General features: G+C 53.6%; 1 protein-coding gene across 1 annotated transcript in view; it reads right to left on the bottom strand.

Annotated features, from left to right (window-relative positions):
* ARHGAP5 (Rho GTPase activating protein 5) overlaps positions 1-10998 on the bottom strand; it is a 100938-nt gene extending 89940 nt beyond the window's left edge. The window contains exon 1 of the mRNA XM_075330640.1: positions 10764-10998. The gene's annotated coding sequence lies outside the window, so the exon portion shown is untranslated. The remainder of the gene's footprint in view (positions 1-10763) is intronic.
* Between the last annotated feature and the right edge of the window lie 8937 nt (positions 10999-19935).

The following is a 19935-nucleotide window of genomic DNA, read 5'->3' as shown; positions in this document are numbered from 1 at the left end:
ACCCAGGCTCTGCCGTCTGCACTTACGGTCCAGCTATCCCATGCCCCGGGGTATAGGGGACGTCCTGGGCCTTCGTGTTCGGCCAGCGTGTATGTGGACACTGACCAACAGCCGAATGTTAGGGAACAGATGAACAAAAAGAAAACAGTCATCACCAGTGAAACTGCGGCACCAAAAATAAAGTTCCTGTATACTTACTGTATGTATAGGGCCCCCATTACCCAGAGTCATTGCATTTAGTTTCTCAGGTAATGGGGGGCCTATAAACCAGTGGCTGGTATATGGCGGCATATCTTTATTAATGGAGTAGTCTACTACTTCTACCAAGGTCAGAGCAAGAAAGGGATTTTGCTGGTTCTTATGAGTATAACCATGTCCCATCATTTACAGTCTTTAGAAATAGGACCTAATTGGACGCTGTATTAATCAAACATTTAGTTTTTTTTACACCTAGGAATTTATTGTCAATCTCTAACTGTGGTACCTAAATTGCCCTTAGGCCATGTGCACATGTTGAATATTTGGTGAGGATTTTTTACCTCAGTTTTGTAGCCAAAACCAGGAGTGGGTGATGAGCTAAGTATAATACAAACACGAGCACCACTGCTGTATTATCTCCCACTCCTGGCTGCAAATACTGAGGTAAAAACTCACCAAATACTCACCGTATGTGCAGTACACGGCCTTAGGCTACATGCGCACGCTGCTTTTTTTCCTGCTTTTTTGGCTGCAGTTTTGTTGTCAGAACTTTCTGACATTTGACTTCCCAGCAAAGTCTATGAGAAGTCAGATTTGTCATGCAAACGTTGCAGTTTGTCAGCGTTTTATTTGTCAAAGGTTTGTGACAAATAAAATGCAGCATGTTCATTCTTCCTGCGTTTTTGTCAACATTTGTCACAAAAACGCAGCAAAAACGCAGGGTGTGAAAAACGCACCAAAAACGCACCTAAAATTACATGCGTTTTTTTGTGACATTTCCAGGCTCTCTCTGACAAGGTGCAGTTTTGGCTGCAGTTTTGGCTGCAGTTTGTGAACACAAAAAGATGCAGCGTGCGCATGTAGCCCAATACTATGTGTACATGACGTAACTGCAGGTGGGCAATGGTTACTGTGGCTTACTGAAGCCTGGGTTTCATTGGAGAGCCATTCTTACTATACACCACAATACTGCAGGATATAGTAATGGTGACTAACTGATGGCAGACTCAAGTCTCATGGGGGAGGGCTGAAACAAAAAAAAAGTTTTTAAACACAGACACACAAATTGACTCCACTGATCGAGGAATGAAAATAAAGGCATGGGTCTGAAAATGGCTCCATGTCATGGTTTAGGCTAAGTTCACATTTCCGTTGTTTTGTATCAGTCACATGCGTCGCTTGACGCATGTGACTGATGCGTTGTACAACGGATGACAATGAAAAGAATTTCATTGTCGGACTCCGTTGTGTGTGGGAGGGGCGGACCCAAGCGGGGCGGAGCCGAGCGGGGGCGGAGCCAGCCGCTGAGGATGTCAGTGGCAGTGCTGCGGTCTGCATGACTGGGAACAGGTGAGTGTGTGAGTGAGTGTTGTGAGTGAGTGTTGTGAGTGAGTGTTGTGAGTGAGTGTTGTGAGTGAGTGTTGTGAGTGAGTGTTGTGAGTGAGTGTTGTGAGTGAGTGTTGTGAGTGAGTGTTGTGAGTGAGTGTTGTGAGTGAGTGTTGTGAGTGTATATGTGTGTGAGTGTATATGTGTGTGAGTGTACACATGCGGAGTGTGGGAGGGGGCGGAGCCAGGCGCTGAGGATGTCAGTGGCAGTGCTGCGGTCTGCATGACTGGGGACAGGTGAGTGTGTGTTGTGAGTGTGTTGTGAGTGTGTTGTGAGTGTGTGTGTACACATGCGGAGTGCGGGAGGGGGCGGAGCCGAGCAGGGGGCGGAGCCAGGCGCTGAGGATGTCAGTGGCAGTGCTGTGGTCTGCATGACTGGGGACAGGGGAGTGTGTGAGTGTGTATGTGTGAGTGTACACATGCGGAGTGCGGGAAGGGGTGGAGCCAAATGGGGGGGGAGCCGAGCGGGGCCAGGCGCTGAGAATGTCAGTGGCAGTGCTGCGGTCTGCAGGGCTGGGGACAGGTGAGTGTAAGTGTGTGTGTGTGTGTGTGTGTGTGTGTGTGTGTGTGTGTGTGTGTGTGTGTGTGTGTGTGTGTGTGTGTGTGGAGTGCGGGGCCGAGCTGGGAAGTGTCGGCCTCCCTGCACACGTAACCAGACTAAATATCGGGTAAAGCAAAGCACCCGATGTTTACCTTGGTTACCCAATATTTACCTTGGTTACGGGCGTACACCGCTTAGCGCTGGCTCCTTGCACCGTAACCAGGGTAAATATCGGGTAACCAAGCAAAGCTGGTGACGTGTGCAGGGAGCCAGAGCGCATGCGCAGCGAAATCCGACGGATTGCACTGCTCAAAAAACGTTACATGCTGCGTTCCTCCCGCCCGGCGGTCAGTCGTTCCACAACTGATCAGTCGGGCGGAGGGTGCAACGCAGCATCATCAGTCACAATCCGCCGCTCATACAAGTCTATGGGAACAACGGATTCCGTTGTTTACCAGAGCAGCAGATTGTGACTGATACAATTTAACGGAAGTGTGAACCTAGCCTTACATGTATGAAGAAATCTTGGTACATAAGGCCATGTGCACACATTCAGTATTTGGTGAGTTTTAACCTCAGTATCTGTAAGGCCTTGTGCACATGTTCAGTATTTTACCTCAGTATCTGTAAGGCCAGGTGTACATGGTCAGTATTTTACCTCAGTATCAGTAAGGCTACGTGCATATGTTCAGTATTTGACCTCAGTATCTGTAAGGCCAGGTGTACATGTTTAGTATTTGGTCAGTATCTTAGCTCAGCATCTGTAAGGCCACATGCAGACGTTCAGTATTTGGTCAGTATTTTACCTCAGTATATGTAAGGCCACGTGCATACATTCAGTGCACACGTTAAGTATTTTACATCAGTGTCTGTAAGGCCACGTGCACATGTTCAGTATTTGGTCAGTATTTTACCTCAGTATCTGTAAGGCCACATGCATACATTCAGTGCACATGTTCAGTATGTGGTCAGTATTTTACCTCAGTATCTGTAAGGCCATGTGCACGTTTTGTATTTTAGCTCAGCATCTGTAAGGCCTCGTGCACACGTTCAATATTTGGTGAGTTTTTTAGCTCCGCATCTGTAAACCAAAACCGGGTATCAAATATAGCAGTGGTGCTCATGTTTCTATTATACTTTTCCTCATCATCCACTCCTTGTTTTGCCTACAATTACTGAGGTAAATAACTGACCAAAAACTGAAAGTGAATGAGGCCTAAGGAGAAGTTCCCACAGTGAGAAATCGCAGCAGATTATGCACTACATTTTACAGTGCCAGCAAAGCGCATCTCATGGAAATGCTGTGAAATCTCTGCAGTGTAGACTGACAGGAGCTGCGGCTTTGAGATCTGCAGCTTGTCAATATTACACTGCGGATGTATGGCGGACGTCACCTTTGCTCTGGGAGGATTCCCTGCACCTTTACCACAATGATATAAGTAAGCAAGGGCCTCCCTAGCGGGGGCCTCTACAGAGAGCGCCAGCGAGCGGGGACCGCCACAGCAAGCGGGGACCGCCACAGCGAATATGTTCTGTGAACGCAGCCCAGAAGTTGTAATCTGCACCAGGTTCTACCCTTGATGCCTCTGCCCTTATGAATGCGAGATATAAAAATATACCATATACATTTTACCTTACAGCATCTATCAAGGCTGGAATACTTACAGGGAAAAAAAAGATGGCGTCCTAGCTGTACAATCCAATGTGTTCTTATCGAGACAATAGACAAATCTGCTCTGGGGATAATCTAAGATTTAACACTACAAAATAACCAAACCTTTTCAGTATAGGACCTAATTTTTTGTACAGTCTTATCTGCAAGATCATGGGTAGCTACAAGTGCAATGTGGAGGACACAGCTGGAAACATTCACGTACATGACCCGTAAATGCTTTTCTCACACGACTCTGCTTCTCTCCCCGTGGTGACCCACTAAGGGCATGTATGCCACCCCATCTGATATCAATGCACAAAACTCACTAGTCACCATATGATTAAACAACGAGTCTCACTAATACTACAAAACTATGTGGAGTCAATTCAGTGTAGGAGCCAGCAGGAGAGCATCATGGAGGGCCAAGATTGAGGTCTACCGCACACCATGATCAGCCCAACTGTTACAATATCGTATACTTATTAGCCACTGCTGGTCTCCAGGGACACCCAAAACATGGAAGGGTTTAAGATGCAGTGAGATTTTCTACTAGTTTAACAATGAGCATATGGTGGTCTTAAAATTAAAAAAATACATCCTAGATTCCTCACCTAGAAGGAGACTTCATGAGATTACTGTAGCAGTCACATGTTGTCTGAGGCAAAAGGGACACCTAGTAGATTGGTTGTCTGACTTGGACAACACTTGACCACTGACCACTGCAGCTAATCAGTGGTTGCTGACAACAGAGATTATGTGACTACCACTACAACACAACGTAGTAGAGAGACTGGCGGGGGGCATGGGTAGCAAGTGAAGATAGGGATTTTTATTTTAAGACCATAATCATTCATCATGCCGTGAACATTGCAGAAATGTTTTGGTTGACATCAGATTTCAGACTGCCAATGGCATGGTCTCCCGGACATAAACCATTGCCTGAGGTCTGATGAGGACTCTTTTATAGAGAACACGTGAGCGCTCGGCCAAACAAGCCCTCCTGTGTATGGGGAGACGGCCGAGACGGCTGCCGGCCAAGTCATCGCTCAGGAGACAGCCATCCGACGCGCATGGCGGCCCGGAGACAGCCATCCGACGCGCATGGCGGCCCGGAGACAGCCATCCGACGCGCATGGCGGCCCGGAGACAGCCATCCGACGCGCATGGCGGCCCGGAGACAGCCATCCGACGCGCATGGCGGCCCGGAGACAGCCATCCGACGCGCATGGCGGCCTGTGGGCAATGTAGTGAACTGTGTCACCGCTTCTGCTATACAATCAATGCACCATAGAGATGGTGCAAAAGAGAAATCTGTATGTGCAGACCAGCACAGCCCGGGGGAATCAAGTAAGTTTACACTCCAGCTTACATACTATAAGCCATACCTGCCCTCTCTCTACCTATGGCAACCGTTAGTGTTGCTTAGCAACAGGCCAATCTCTACAAGTGCACCAATATATGTGATTTTATATATACATTCAGATGGTAAATGGACAGATAGGATAGGGATGAAAACACTCAAAATACACTGACTAGTACTGAAATAACACAAGGCATCATTTACCAGCTGTATTCATTCATTGGAAAGTGAAAAAAAAATGAACAGCCTACTATGTACAATGTGTGTCTTCAGGGGTCCTCAACCTCCTGGCTTTCTGCTGGTCAAGGCAGAGAAGTGGGGGACGATGTGCTCCCCGAAATCTGTACAAGCAGCCAGCCACCCAGAGCAGCAAAGAGCCGGCAAGCTCTGCGCTTCAGGTCTAGGAGATCGGCCACCGCTACCAGCATGGATTCGGCCACTCAGAGTAGCAAAGAGCTGGCAAGTGCTGCACACCATATCTAGGAGATTGGCCACCAATAACAGCAAAGAGGCGGCAAGCGCTGCGCTCCATGTCTAGTAGATCAGCCAACGCTATCAGCAGGGATCCGACAAACCAGATCAGCAAAGAGACAGAAAGCGCTGCGCTCCTTATCTAGGAGATTGGCCATTGCTACAAGACGGGATCTGGCCACCCAAGGCAGCTAAAAGCCAGGAAGTGCTGCGCTCCATGTCCAGGAGATCGGTCATTGCTAACAGACTGACGAGATGGCTGGTACCCTAGGCAACGAGCAGAAAACTTATCAAATTTAAAATATCCCTTGCCTATTGCGAATAGAGGAAATTAATAGGAGGTGAATTGCAAAGTTGCTTGTTATTTTATACAGGCACTTTGCAATTTTCCACATTTAATAAGATGACAAATTGTTTAATTAGCTGTAAGACAAGTTAGGCCCCTTTCACGCATCAGTTTTTTGCCATCAGTCACAATCCGTCGAATTTTGGAAAAAAAAAATGGATCTGGCGACTGATGCTGCTGGATCCATTTTTTTTTCCATAAACTTGTATTAGCGACGGATGGCCTCACGTTTCATCAGTCATTTGACGGATCCGTCAAAAATTGTTTGTCTGTCGGACGAAGACAACAGGCAAAGTAACGTTTTTGTCTACGTCGAAAAAATGGACAGCGACGCATCCGTCGCCGTCCGTCGTTTGGTAGAATGGAAGCCTATGGGTTCAGGATCCGTCGTAATTCATCAAATGATGAAATCCGGCAACAGATTCCGTTTTTTTTAACTGAGCATGCTCAGATGGGGTGTAAAAACACTGTTGGGCTGAAAAATCTGATGCGACATCCGTTTTTTCGACGGATCCGTTGCATCAGTTTTTCCATAATCGAGCCAACGGATTGTGACTGATGGCAAAAAACTGATGTGTGAAAGGGGCCTTAATGGGAAATGTTTCCTTCCCACCAACCCATATCCAATCCAGTTTTGGTGCAATCAAAAGCAAAAAAAAAAAAAAAAAAAAATATCAGTATTTGTGGTTATAAACAGTTCAGACAAAAGTGGAGTTTCTGTGCTCCAAGCAGAAACTACGCCACTGATGAATAAGAGACTACTAGGACCATATACACCCGAGCCCATGCGGCAGAAAGTACCTGCCTGTAATTTAGGGCACGCTATGGACTGACAAAAGATATACATGTGGAAGATGTCTGCAGCAGGTAATGACTACCATGAGGAGCAAAGTGACCCTGATCACTGCATACTCCGCACACTGCCTATTAAACATGGTACCAGGACAATATGTCACCTTACAGATGGCTAAGGCCATGTGTCCACGCTGCGGAAAATGCGCGGATTTTCCGATAATCTGCAGCAGCGGCACTTCCCAGCCATTTCAATGGCATTTTGGAAATGCTGTGTCCATGCTGCGGATTTTTCCGCGGCGGATTTGCCGCGGACTTTGATCCGGAAAAATCTGCAGCATGTCAATTATTGTTGCAGATTTTGGTACGGATTTTGAGTTCAGAATTGGGAAAAAGAAAAAAATCCGCACCAAAATCCACGGCAATTCCGCGGTAAAACCACGGCAAATCCGCACCTTTGAAAAGGTGCGGATTTTGCGGGAAAGCCGCGGATTTTCATGCAAAAAAATCCGCAGCAACATTCTACCGTGGACACATAGCCTAAGGGTGCGTTCACACAGAGATTTGCTGCTGCGGATTTTGCAGCATTTCACTTGAATTTCTTCTGCAATATAAACTGACGATCCGCAGATTTACATCCACAAGTCAATTTCCATGCAGATTTATTTTACTCCGCATGTGGATTAGATTTGGTAAAATCTCATCCACTTTGCTGCTGCGACGCGCTGCGGATTATCTGCCTCCATATCCCTACAATCCCCACATGTCTGCCCAATAGCGGGCCCAGGACTGAGTGATTCTGGAGGGGGCGCTGCCCGAGCACCCAGCATCTCACCTCCCCTGTACTTGAACACGTGGGATTAAATATAAGATCACAGCAGACTGTGGGACCATGAGGGTTAACCCCAAGAGTGCTGGGCGACAGTGTCTGATTCTGCTGACCACAGAGATATAAGCAAATACTAATCAGTAACCTCATCACAGCTTTCACTTTAGAGGAAGAAACCGCAACCAAAGCAATAACTTCCAGTGATTCACCATGAAGTGCTCAAGACGTAACGTCACATCCAAACCCAGGAATGACAGAGCGCACATAATGTAGGGGACCGGGACCCCGACCACCGCCATGAATAACAGTATGCGTATCCCACCTGTCCATAGACACCCACCAGCAGGCTGACAGGGCGCACAAGCCCACTATACAGCCTTCTATTGCAGATACAGCTCTAACATATTCCGCAGCACTGTACAAAGATTGTCACCGCTCACATCTGTCCTCGGGGCTCTAACGTCCTGATGTCAGACACACAGGGGCCGATATCATAGGACGCCTCGCCGTCATTCTAGGAATGGGAGAGGCATTCACACACTTATTGGGGTCACTGAGCGATGTGATGGGGTGCCCCTCGGATGTGATGCTGGGCATCACTGGTACAAACCTGCCGGCTCCAGAATCCTCCAATCTGCAGGATTCTGGACATTACAAATCCCCCTCCCCCATACAAATATGAGCCAGGGGAAATAAAGGCCAAATACCCGCCCTCCAGGGCTGTATCCTTGGCTCATACATGTTTCTGCTGTATTTGAGGCAGTACCGTAGAGTACATGCAGGCAGCGGCCAGGAAATGGTTACTGTCCCACAGATTGCGCCTGATTCCTTCATGGACGTACAATGACCGGCTGACAAAGCCATCTGGAGCGGGGATTACAGCGGCCCTTGTGGTGCCCTGCACGGTGCGGGGGCTTCTGCTGGAGCATTATAGCAGTATTCTGATGGCGACCACACCAGACCCCGGCCCAGCAAATGTGACACCCCGGGGCATGTCCAGTGCCTCCTCCCAGACTGGCAGTATGGAGGCCGACTGCCCCTCATCCCCAGCCTCCCCACTGCCCCCCATCTCTGGCATCCCCCCATTTACGGTTTACCTGCGCCACCCTCATCCCCTGATGCCCCCCATCCCCAGCTACCCAACTGCCCCCCTCATCCCCAGCCTCCCCTCCCTTTTCCCCTTCCCCAACCACAGCCTCCCCTCCCATTTCCCCATCCCCAGCCTCCACACTGACCACCATACCCTGTTGGCTCAAATCCTCAGCCTCCCTGCTGCACCTTCATTTCCCCATCTCCCCCTCCTGCCCCCCATTTCCCCATCCACAGCCTACCCCATTCTTGGCCTCAACCCATCCCCAGCCTCCCTGCTGCATCCCCATCTCCCAAACTGACCCCCCATCCCCAGCCTCTCTGCTGCCCCCCATTTCACCTTCCCCAACCACCCTGAATTTCCTTATCCCTAGCCTCCTTTCCTGCCCCCCCATGTGACCCCCCTCCTCCCCTGCTGACCCCCATCCCCAGCCTCTCTGCTGCCCCTGCATTTCACCATCCCCAGCCTCCACTCCTGCCCCCCACCCCCCAGCTTTCCTGCTGGCTCCCATCCCCAGCTTCCCTGCTACCCCCCCCCCACCCCCAGCTTCCCTGCTACCCCCCCACCCCCAGCTTCCCCTGCTACCCCCCCACTCCCAGCTTCCCCTGCTACCCCCCCACCCCCAGCTTCCCTGCTACCCCCCCACCCCCAGCTTCCCCTGCTACCCCCCCACCCCCAGCTTCCCCTGCTACCCCCCCACCCCCAGCTTCCCTGCTACCCCCCCATGCCCGGCATCCCCAGCCTCCCTGTTACCCCCCGCATCCTTGCTACCCCCCCATCCATAGCATCCCCAGCCTCCCTCCCATGCCCGGCATCCCCAGCCTCCCTGCTACCCCCCCATCCCCCCTGCTACCCCCCCATCCTGCTACCCCCCCCCCATCCACAGCTTCCCTGCTACCCCCCCCATCCCCAGCTTCCCTGCTACCCCCCCCCATCCCCAGCTTCCCTGCTACCCCCCCCCCATCCCCAGCTTCCCTGCTACCCCCCCCCCCCATCCCCAGCTTCCCTGCTACCCCCCCCCATCCCCAGCTTCCCTGCTACCCCCCCCCCCCCATCCCCAGCTTCCCTGCTACCCCCCCCCATCCCCAGCTTCCCTGCTACCCCCCCCCCCCATCCCCAGCTTCCCTGCTACCCCCCCCCATCCCCAGCTTCCCTGCTACCCCCCCCCATCCCCAGCTTCCCTGCTACCCCCCCCATCCCCAGCTTCCCTGCTACCCCCCCCCATCCCCAGCTTCCCTGCTACCCCCCCCCATCCCCAGCTTCCCTGCTACCCCCCCCCCCATCCCCAGCTTCCCTGCTACCCCCCCCCATCCCCAGCTTCCCTGCTACCCCCCCCCCATCCCCAGCTTCCCTGCTACCCCCCCCCATCCCCAGCTTCCCTGCTACCCCCCCCCATCCCCAGCTTCCCTGCTACCCCCCCCCCATCCCCAGCTTCCCTGCTACCCCCCCATCCCCAGCTTGCCTGCTACCCCCCCCCCCCCATCCCCAGCTTCCCTGCTACCCCCCCCATCCCCAGCTTGCCTGCTACCCCCCCCATCCCCAGCTTGCCTGCTACCCCCCCCCATCCCCAGCTTGCCTGCTACCCCCCCCATCCCCAGCTTGCCTGCTACCCCCCCCCCCATCCCCAGCTTGCCTGCTACCCCCCCCCCCCCATCCCCAGCTTCCCTGCTACCCCCCCCCCCCATCCCCAGCTTCCCTGCTACCCCCCATCCCCAGCCTCCCTGCCACCCCCTGCATCCCCAGCCTCCTTGCTAGCCCCCATCCCCGGCATCCCCAGTCTCCCAGCTACCCCCCCCATCCCCGACATCCCCAGCTTCCCTCCCATCCCCAGCCTCCCTGCTGCCCCCCCCTTCCGCGGCCTCCCTGCCGTGGGGTCACCTCCACCCTGCAGGTCACATTCCGGGATGTGCGCCCCTCACACAGAGCAGGGTCCCCGGGGCGGAGGTGGGAGGACACACACATTGTCCTGGACCATCACAACATCAGCCCCAACTTCGCGGGATCATCGCGGCGCAGACAGGACGACCGGCGACAGATCGGTGATGTCCGCCCCCGGCAGGTCCTGACAGCCTCCGCCGTGCCCGCCTCCTGCTCACCTGTGCAGCGGCCTCCTGTCCCCGTCATGGCCCGTCGTGTCCCCGGCACTGATTCTCTCCTATTCCGGCCCGCGCTGCTCTTTCTCCCTCTGTAGCCGCCGATCCCTCCGCGGCGCTCCGGCTCTGGTCAGTAATGGCGGCGCAGACACCCCCCCTTCCCCAGGCCCGATGGAAGCGTCGCGAACGCGGACGTGTGCGCGCATTCCCAGAGAATCCTCCAGTTCGCTGACGTCATCCACGGCAACAACGTCATCACCGGGAACAGTTCGCCCTCCAAGGGAGACCACGCCTTCCTGCTTCTCGACCCCGCCCCTCTGCTTTCCTGAACACGCCCTTCCTTGAGCGGCTACTTTCATGACTCCGCTCACTGTTTTTTCTGACCACGCCCTCTATTTTCCTGACCACGCCCCTCCCGATCGGCTACTTTCACGGCTCCGTTCCGTTTTTCTAACCACGCCCTCTACTTTTCTGACCCCGCCCCCTGTTTTCCCAACCCCGCCTACACCGCCCCTCTGCTTTCTTGAGCCCGCCCTTCTACAATATACGTGAACAACCCTCCCGCTCCCACCCGCGGATGACTCCGCCCATCGCTCTCTGCGCCGCCTGCTAATCCGAGCGCAAAGCAGTGTGGGAAATGTAGTTTTGCAGGCATTAGCGCAAAACAGAAGGTAAACGTCCGTAGTGCGATGTGTGACGGATTCCCTATCTTCTGGTGAAGGCATACTATGTGAGAAGCCCATGTGTCAGACGGGTGAAATAAAAGGTGATTACTGGCCGTGATGGCGCCACCAGTGCATTATCAGCCAGATGTGCTGCCCCCTGCAGACTGAGAACGCTGCTGCCCCCTGCAGACTGAGAACGCTGCTGCCCCCTGCAGACAGAGAACGCTGCTGCCCCCTGCAGACTGAGAACGGTGCTGCCCCCTGCAGACTGAGAACGGTGCTGCCCCCTGCAGACAGAGAACGGTGCTGCCCCCTGCAGACAGAGAACGCTGCTGCCCCCTGCAGACGGAGAACGCTGCTGCCCCCTGCAGACGGAGAACGCTGCTGCCCCCTGCAGACGGAGAACGGTGCTGCCCCCTGCAGACTGAGAACGGTGCTGCCCCCTGCAGACTGAGAACGGTGCTGCCCCCTGCAGACAGAGAACGGTGCTGCCCCCTGCAGACTGAGAACGGTGCTGCCCCCTGCAGACTGAGAACGGTGCTGCCCCTGCAGACTGAGAACGGTGCTGCCCCTGCAGACAGAGAACGGTGCTGCCCCCTGCAGACGGAGAACGGTGCTGCCCCCTGCAGACGGAGAACGGTGCTGCCCCCTGCAGACGGAGAACGGTGCTGCCCCCTGCAGACGGAGAACGGTGCTGCCCCCTGCAGACGGAGAACGGTGCTGCCCCCTGCAGACGGAGAACGGTGCTGCCCCTGCAGACAGAGAACGGTGCTGCCCCTGCAGACAGAGAACGGTGCTGCCCCCTGCAGACAGAGAACGCTGCTGCTCCCTGCAGACAGAGAACGCTGCTGCCCCCTGCAGACGGAGAACGGTGCTGCCCCCTGCAGACGGAGAACGGTGCTGCCCCCTGCAGACGGAGAACGGTGCTGCCCCCTGCAGACGGAGAACGGTGCTGCCCCCTGCAGACGGAGAACGGTGCTGCCCCCTGCAGACGGAGAACGGTGCTGCCCCTGCAGACAGAGAACGGTGCTGCCCCCTGCAGACAGAGAACGGTGCTGCCCCTGCAGACAGAGAACGCTGCTGCCCCTGCAGACAGAGAACGCTGCTGCCCCCTGCAGACAGAGAACGCTGCTGCCCCCTGCAGACAGAGAACGCTGCTGCTCCCTGCAGACAGAGAATGGTGCTGCCCCTGCAGACAGAGAACGGTGCTGCCCCTGCAGACAGAGAACGGTGCTGCCCCCTGCAGACAGAGAACGCTGCTGCCCCTGCAGACAGAGAACGCTGCTGCCCCTGCAGACAGAGAACGCTGCTGCTCCCTGCAGACAGAGAACGCTGCTGCTCCCTGCAGACAGAGAATGGTGCTGCCCCTGCAGACAGAGAACGGTGCTGCCCCTGCAGACAGAGAACGGTGCTGCCCCCTGCAGACAGAGAACGGTGCTGCCCCCTGCAGACAGAGAACGGTGCTGCCCCCTGCAGACAGAGAACGGTGCTGCCCCCTGCAGACAGAGAACGGTGCTGCCCCCTGCAGACAGAGAACGGTGCTGCCCCCTGCAGACAGAGAACGGTGCTGCCCCCTGCAGACAGAGAACGGTGCTGCCCCCTGCAGACTGAGAACGGTGCTGCCCCTGCAGACTGAGAACGGTGCTGCCCCTGCAGACAGAGAACGGTGCTGCCCCCTGCAGAGGAAGAACAGTGCTGCCCCCTGCAGACGGAGAACGGTGCTGCCCCCTGCAGACGGAGAACGGTGCTGCCCCCTGCAGACGGAGAACGGTGCTGCCCCCTGCAGACGGAGAACTTCTCACTGACATGACTAAAAAAGTATAAACTTCACAAAATGGTCTGAGGGTGCTTTGTATGCATTTGACCGTATTAAAAAAAATGCTTCTTGTCAGCACTTGCAATGGTACAGCATGATGTAGCTCAGCGGTTTACGGTGGAGGTTGATGAGTCAGAAGTGAAGGTGGGAGATGTTAGCTCAGGGTCTGTCTATTGGTAAGCTGCATCTGTGACGCCCTGGCCGAGCCAGGTAGTCACAAATAGGGCCCCGCATTACACCTGTCCCTCATAGGTAACATTCAGCCAAACACTAAAACCCTAGTCACCCCCTCAGGGCTTGATGGACACACAAGGGAGCGGAACCAGGCGGTTGGAAGACGTCCACCGAGGAGTCTCAGACAGCCTGAGGCGGGGAAAGTTGACAACAGTTTGAGAGTTCAAGTTGGAGAGGTGTGTGAGCTGGAGCTCTGTGCAGCTCCAGCAGAGGAGAGAAAACCCAATTTGAGCAGGTGCCGGCGGAGGAGCCCTGGTACCTTTGGCTAGGAAGCAGACTGCAGTCTCCGTCTGCAGGAGTCAGGAAGACGGCTCGGTGGAACCGAGGTGGACCAGGACAGGGTAGTGGCCCGCCAGTACCGACCCGGGGAACAGACTCGGAAACCAGAGCACAAAGGGGGAACTCAGACCCTGAAGTTAGGTCCAGAAGCTACTGGGGGCTAGCTAATTAACTGATTGCGGCCAGGACTAGAGGTCCTGTTCCACCCAAAGTCCCAACTGAAGGCATCAGCCCAACGAGGGGGATAAAAGGCCACCGCCACGGCTCAGAGATCCCACGGGCCAGTGTCTGCGGGCAAAAAGGGCTCCTTAGGCGACCACACAGCGGGAGCGGACTCCTGAAGTTGCAAGCACAGGCAGTCCACCATCTTACACAGGTGCAGGAGAAAGACAGAGATCACCAGCCGGGTGGGGGCACCGACCACCATCAGCTTGGTTTACCAGAGACTCGTGTGTTTACTAATAGTGAGTACATCAGCACCCTCCGGTCACCCATCTCCCTGCACCGCCAACCAACCCCAACGGGTCCCGGGGCCACCATCCCTGCCCACGGAGGGGATAACAACTTGCTGCCAAACATCTCCCCCGGGTGCCCCGTAACTGCAGCGGTGGTGTCCACCTTCACCACATCCCGTGGGTGGCGTCACGAACTTAACACGGCCCCGGCCGTACACCTACGTCCCCAAACCACAACCCCCCTTTTAGTTGAAGTGACTGTGAGACCCCCGGGTCCAGAGACCCTCGAGCCACCCACTGAAGGTCCGGATCCAAGCGGCTCAGCTGCCGAGCACGGGGCGGTACACGTCCATGCGCCTTTTTCTCTAAGAGACTGTAATCAACTGAACGTAACTACAATATTACTATATATTACTGGAGATCAAATTCACATTTGAGGAATGAAAGAAAAAAGAAAGAAGAGGGCGCTCCTGTGTGTAAGAGTAAACTTTGTGGTGAATAATGAAACAATTCCACTCACCTATGAGTGTTGTACTACAGGTACAACACTGTCTGTTAGCACTGACAGAGAGATCCAGGTTACCCCTTGGCTGGTCGACACAGATCCTGCTGAGGATGATCACACAGCAGCCTTAGATTTCACTGCTGCTGATGCTCAGAGCTCCTGCAATCCTCCTGTTAAGGTACCGTCACACTAAGCAACTTACCAGCGATCCCAACAATGATAGGGATCGCTGGTAAGTTGCTAGGAGGTTGCTGGTGAGCTGTCACACTGCGACGCTCCAGCGATCCCACCAGCAACCTGACCTGGCAGGGATCGCTGGAGCGTGGCTACACGAGTTGCTGGTGAGCTCACCAGCAACCAGTGACCAGCCCCCAGCGCCGCGTGGAAGATGCTGCGCTTGGTAACTAAGGTAAATATCAGTAACCAACCCGATATTTACCTTGGTTACCACTGCACGCAGCTACACGTGCAGAGAGCAGGGAGCAGCACACACTGAGCGCTGGCTCCCTGCTCTCCTAGTACAGCACACATCGGGTTAATTACCCGATGTGTGCTGCAGCTAAATGTGCACAGAGCAGGGAGCAGCGCACAATGCTTAGCGCTGGCTCCTTGCTCTCCTAGTACAGCACACATCGGGTTAATTACCTGATGTGTGCTGCAGCTACATGTGCACAGAGCAGGGAGCAGCGCACAATGCTTAGCGCTGGCTCCTTGCTCTCCTAGCTGCAGGACACATCAGGTTAATTAACCCGATGTGTCCTGCAGCTAGCTACATGTGCACAGAGCAGGAGCCGGCAGCACAGGCAGTGAGAGAGGCTGGTATCGAAGGTAAATATCGGGTAACCAAGGACAGGGCTTCTTGGTTACCCGATGTTTACATTGGTTACCAGCCTCTGCAGAAGCCGGCTCCTGCTGCCTGCACATTTAGTTGTTGCTGTCTCGCTGTCACACACAGCGATCTGTGCTTCACAGCAGGACAGCAACAACTTAGGACATTGTTACAAGGCTGTTAGGGGTGCTTCACACACAGCGAGCTCGCTGCCGAGATCGCTGCTGAGTCACGCTTTTTGTGACGCAGCAGTGACCTCATTAGCGATCTCGCTGTGTGTGACACTGAGCAGCGATCTGGCCCCTGCTGCGAGATCGCTGCTCGTTACACACAGCCCTGGTTCGTTTTCTTCAAAGCCTCTCTCCCGCTGTGACACACAGATCGCTGTGTGTGACAGCGAGAGAGCGACAAATGAAGCGAGCAGGGAGCAGGAGCCGGCGTCTGACAGCTGAGGTAAGCTTGTAACCAAGATAAACATCGGGTAACCAAGGTGGTTACCCGATATTTACCTTAGTTACCAGCCTCCGCAGCTCTCACGCTGCCTGTGCTGCCGGCTCCGGCTCTCTGCACATGTAGCTGCTGTACACATCGGGTTAATTAACCCGATGTGTATAGCAGCTAGGAGAGCAAGGAGCCAGCGCTAAGCAGTGTGCGCGGCTCCTTGCTCTCTGCACATGTAGCTGCATTACACATCGGGTTAATTAACCCGATGTGTACAGCAGCTAGGAGAGCAAGGAGCCAGCGCTCAGTGTGCGCGGCTCCCTGCTCTCTGCACACAGCGCTGGTAACTAATGTAAACATCGGGTAACCATACCCGATGTTTACCTTAGTTACCAGTCTCCGCAGCTTCCAGTCGGCGGCTCCGTGCAAGCGCAGCGTCGCTTGCACGTCGCTGCTGGCTGGGGGCTGTTCAGTGGTCGCTGGTGAGATCTGCCTGTTTGACAGCTCACCAGCGACCATGTAGCGATGCAGCAGCGATCCTGACCAGGTCAGATCGCTGGTCGGATCGCTGCTGCATCGCTAAGTGTGAAGGTACCCTTAAAAATGGCCCAGGACATTCAGCAACAACCAACGACCTCACAGCAGGGGCCAGGTTGTTGCTGGATGTCACACACAGCAACATCGCTAGCAACGTCACAAAAGTTGTTCGTTAGCAGCGATGTTGCTAGCGATGTTGCTTAGTGTGACGGGGCCTTTACTCATTTGGAGTTCCAATGGCATAGAAGGAGTGCATTTCACTCACAAACATGGCGTCACGAACAGGGCCCCAGATAGACATTATACCATACGGATCTCGAGTGAGAATCAATCCTTTTTTTTGTATTTTTTTATGTATACATATATTAAATTACCTAAAGGCCAATCATGATGTCATGTGCCTTTGCTCATGACATAAATGTGGGACTCTAATGATACACAATTGTGAATCCAGCTATAAAGAGGATACTGAATTCAAAAAGGGGAGAAATATGTCACCCATTATATTCTCCAACAGTGGAGGGTGCAGCAGACTTACTTACTAGAGAGACCCTGAAAGTAGCCCTTCCCCCGCAACAGTCATATTTCCTGGATTAGTAAGAAACATGTCTGCTAAATGAGAAAGTGAAAAATAGGAAAAATCTTGTCCTATATATAATTTATTTCCTTCATCCCTGTAAAGTACAGATGACCACTAACTGTATCATAGTCAGAGCTAAAGTTATACAATAATCTAACGTGTATTTTTAATTTTTTTTTTCATAGATGGAACAAGATGATAAGATGTTGATCGATTCTACACTAGATATGCTACAGTTTACACAACAAGAGGTAATAAAAAGTCAAACTACTCCCTTCCCTCCTATTTGTAGAGGAGGCAGAGCTGAAGATGCCCTCTCTGGGACATGTAGAGTGGAAAAGGGTAAGATACTCAAATGGGAATGTAGGCGGTAGATGTTTCCTAATGTCACATGAGAAACCTATAAAGACCGCAGAGTGCATACGAGCCCATATGGAGGCTCTCCTGTTATCAAATGAGCCTGGCATAGTGAAGTTAAAGCTCAGACCTGAGCTGACAATTATGGATCCAGAGGATATGCTTACTCTCCCTCCCCTTAACTGTTTGCTATATAAACGGGGCATTTTACTCACCCTCCCTGACTCCCACCTTGTGCGGCGTCCTCTCCGAGCCGTGATGCATTGCAGCTGGATGTGCACCCTTCGATGCACAACCAGCTGAATCAAGGAAGGGGCTGGGAACGGCAGGCCCCACAACCACCCCAGTGACTTTCAGCTCACAGAGCGCTTACCTTTCCCTGCTGCATCCTTGCCACCTCCATGTTGCCCGCAGCAGTGTGATGAGGTCGCCGAGTGATGACCTTATCAAGCTGAGCCACGGGATGACACACAGGTGCCCTGCTCTGCTCCACTTACCTTGCCTCCCACCACATGGCTAATTTGCATGTGATGCCCTAGAAGGCCCTGGGGTTCATAAAGCTAAGTAATTACCCTGGGCCCAGCCGGGCCCCCCTCTTCACCAGGCACCATACACCAGTCATGGTTGTAATGCCCTGACGGTAGCCCTGGGGGTAATATCAGAGGTTAATGGCAGCCCACAGCTGCCATGAAGAACTAGACTAGTAATGGTAGGCGTATATGACCCCCCATTACTAATCTGTAAGTGAAAGCAAATAAACACAAACACCAACAAAAATCCTTTATTTGGAATAAAATACAAAAAACACTCTCTTTCACCACTTTATTAACCCCCAAAATACCCCTGCAGGTCTGACGTAATATACACGAGGTCCCACGACGGTCCTGGCTCTGCTACATTTGAGCCTGGAGAGACCAAAAACATGTACGATCTCACCAAGCTCCGGGAAACACTGACAAGGGGGACTCGGCTGGCAGCAGTGATGTCACTCAGTTCACCGGAGGTCATACCCGTTTTCCAATGGCATGACTTCCGGAGACCTGAGTACTGCATTCTGGCTTAAAGTACGGGGCCATGCCCGCATCTCGCCAGCCCATTAACACTGAAAGTGCAGGCCAGGGGTTGGGGAGTGCAGGGCAGTGCCGCACCCCCCTACCCCCAGCTGGCACTGTCACTGTTAAAGTGTAGGACCGTGCCCACCACCCTATGAGTCCTATAACTCTTACAGTGCCAGCCGGGAGGAGGGGAGTGCGAGGCTGCCCTCACACTCCCCGTCTGGCTTTGTCAGTGTTAAAGGGCTGGAGGAGTGCAGAGCACGGCCCTCCACTTTAACAGTGATCATGCAGGCAGGGGGGTGAGGGGCTGCCTCCCACTCCCCAACCCCCTACCAGCACTGTCAGTGTTAAAGGGCAGGTTGGGTGCGGGACATGCCCCACACTTTAACAGTGACAGTGCCGGTCGGGGGTAGAATGGGTGCCAGACAGTCCCGCACTCCCCGACCCCCAGGCGGCACTATCAGTGTTAAAGGGCTGGCGGAGTGCAGAGCACAGCCCTCCACTGTAACAGTGATTGTGTTGGCCAGGGGCAGGGGGGTGAGGGGCTGCCCCGCACTCCCCGACTCCCTGCCGGCACTGTCAGCGCTAAATGACTGGCCGGGTGTGGGGCACGGCCCCACACTTTAACACTGACTGTGCTAGTTGGGAGGGGGGTGCAAGGCTGCCCCGCATGCTTTGACTCCCAGCCGGCACTGTTAGTGCTAAAGGGCTGGCTTGGTGCAGGGCACGGCCCTCACTTTAAACCAGTGTGCTTCAGGTCATATCAGATGACATACTGTGGGAACCCGTGTATGACCTCCAGTGAACTGAGTGACGTCACTGCTGCCAACCGCGTTCTCCTTGTCAGTGTAACCTGGACCCTGGAGAGATCAGAGATGTTTTTGGTCTCTCCAGGCTCAGATATAGCAGAGCCAGGCCCGTGATGGAACATCATGTGGATTACGGCAGAACCTCAAGGGCTCTTTGGGAGTTAATAAAGAGGGGAAAGAGGGTGCTGTAGTTTATTTCAAATAAAGAATTTTTCTCTGTGTTTGTGTTTATTTCTTTCTACTTATAGGATTAGTGATGGGGGTCTCATACACCACTACCCATCACTAATTTTGGGCTTGATGACAGTTGTGCGCTGTCATTAACCCCTTATTACTCCAATTGCCACCGCACAAAGGCAATCGGGAAGAGCCGGGTAAAGAGCTGGGATAGTCACATCTAATGGATGCGACAATACTGGGCAGCTTCAGGCTGCTATTTTTAGGCTGGAGGGTGGCTCAATAAGCATGGACCTCCCCAGCCTGAGAATACCAGCCCCCAGCTGTTGGGCTTTATCATGGCTGGGTATCAAAATTGGAGGGGACCGCATACCATGCTGTTTTTAAAAATGTATTTAAATAAAAAAAATACACAGCCAAGATAGGCGCATGGCTG

The sequence above is a fragment of the Anomaloglossus baeobatrachus genome, chromosome 12, assembly GCF_048569485.1.
Source record: "Anomaloglossus baeobatrachus isolate aAnoBae1 chromosome 12, aAnoBae1.hap1, whole genome shotgun sequence".
In the NCBI taxonomy this organism is placed as follows: domain Eukaryota; kingdom Metazoa; phylum Chordata; class Amphibia; order Anura; family Aromobatidae; genus Anomaloglossus; species Anomaloglossus baeobatrachus.
Note: the sequence above shows the minus strand (reverse complement) of the source record. Positions and strands in the feature narration are given on the sequence as shown.